At 39.8% G+C, this 1,811-nt stretch overlaps 1 protein-coding gene across 1 annotated transcript in view; it reads right to left on the bottom strand.

Annotated features, from left to right (window-relative positions):
* The window catches only part of USH2A (Usher syndrome 2A (autosomal recessive, mild)), a 1,370,557-nt gene that overhangs the window by 192,355 nt on the left and 1,176,391 nt on the right, over positions 1–1,811 (bottom strand).

Here is a 1,811-nt window from a genome sequence, read left to right as displayed (position 1 = left end):
GTATTATCTGCAAGTGTGGTTGTTCTTGTGCATATGCCCTCCCTTCTTATCAGATGGACGCTTCAATCTCCAATCTAGTCCTTTGTGGTTATGTCACTTACTCTGGGCCCAAGAGTCCCCAGGTCTTGCCACACTGCTGGCCAACCAAGTCTCCACCCGAGTTCACAGGAGTCCAATGAAAGTTGTAGGGCTTAGCTCACAGCGTCATTGCTGTTTTTCCCTCACTTCCCCTTATAGGTGATGAACATGGTCACCAATAGAGTGTATATTCCCACTGAGTCTAAGTCTTGGAAGGGGGTTTGCACTGAGGCGACCCAACCACTTGGATTGATGTCTCCTAGGCAAGCAACTTCCTCGTTCTTGTAGTAATAGTCGGTCTGCCTTTATTGTTTTGTATTTTTCCTGTTGGTCTTTCTTTCAAGAAGTGTCTTCTGTTCTTCCAGCTGCTCCAGGCTGGTCTGCTCGTCCTTCCAAGTGGAAATTTTTCACCTCTGAAGATTCTGGTTGTTGTTCAGGATTCCACCTATAGTCTTATGTAATGCAGAGGCTCTGCAGCAAGCCGCCTTCACTGGGCATGTTGTAGCCCCATTTTAGTTATTCCAATCATTTATAGGGAGAAGACGGACTTACAAGCTTTCTATGGTGATATTTCTGGCTATATGCCAATCACTTTTGAAATACAAAAAAAGAGCAGATTAGTCACAGTAGAAAGCAGACACAAGGGGAAAATGAACATTATTTGCAGACAAGGGAGAGAGACCAGTCTACAAGCCCACAAATTCCAGGGCTGGCAAGCTAGAGAAGTTAACACAAGGGTTCTCCCCAAAAGAGGATAAAGAGAACATTCAACTTCAAAGGGCAGCCTGAATTCAGTCTTTTAGCCTCTTGAACTGTGAGGAAAAAAAAAAAAAATCTGTTAAAACCACTCACTTACAGGATTTCTGTTACAGCAGTGCTAAGAAACAAAGATAAGGAGTGATTTGTAAAATTCTTTTGAGAATTAGATCATCAAACTCTGTAGCACGATTGGCTCTGGTGCTGAGTTAACGGATGTGAAAGTTCTTCCAAAAATTTCAAGATTCAATCCTGCTGGCATGGCACAGTAGAATAAGCATTGGACTGCTACCCGAAAGTTTGGCAGTTCAAACCCACCAACTGCTCCTTGGAAATGCTATACAGGGTCACTCTGAATTGGAGCAGACCCCACAGCACTTAACCACACAAAATGAAAACAATACTACTTAGTGATCTGTTCATGGTTCTGGCTTATATTTACCTCTCAAGATTCCAATGATAATGAAATGCTTTCTTATCCTAGATGCTGACTCATGGTGACCCCTAATATTCTACTAATATTTTCAATAAGTACCTAACATTTCTAGTAGTTTATGCTTCCATGGCTTTGGCATTGGTCTCTTCTCCAATGTCTTTTTCCACACTTTTTCCTTTTCTCCATTCTATAAGCTAACTCTAGTTCATCTTTTAAAACTCTATTCTCAAGTCATTTTTCAAGAAAGTCTTTCCTTGCTTCTTCCTCAAATAGAGTTACCATAACTGTGTTATTTATTATTATTATTGATGCAACTTATATATATTTTCCATTAAAGTCATTCTCTTGCTTCTTCCTCAAATAGCTTTACCACAGCTGCCTTTGTGTTCTTCTTATTTTATAAGTATTTATTGATGTACTTATCATATATTTTTTCCATTTTACTATCTCTTATGCTGTAATCCCACAAGCTCCCTGAAAGCAAGCATTCTACCTTACTCACCTATGTATTTTCTGCATCTAACATGACAAAACTAAAAAA

This window comes from Chrysochloris asiatica, unplaced genomic scaffold, assembly GCF_000296735.1.
Source record: "Chrysochloris asiatica unplaced genomic scaffold, ChrAsi1.0 scaffold00009, whole genome shotgun sequence".
NCBI lineage: Eukaryota > Metazoa > Chordata > Mammalia > Afrosoricida > Chrysochloridae > Chrysochloris > Chrysochloris asiatica.
This window is presented reverse-complemented; position numbering and strand designations above follow the sequence as displayed.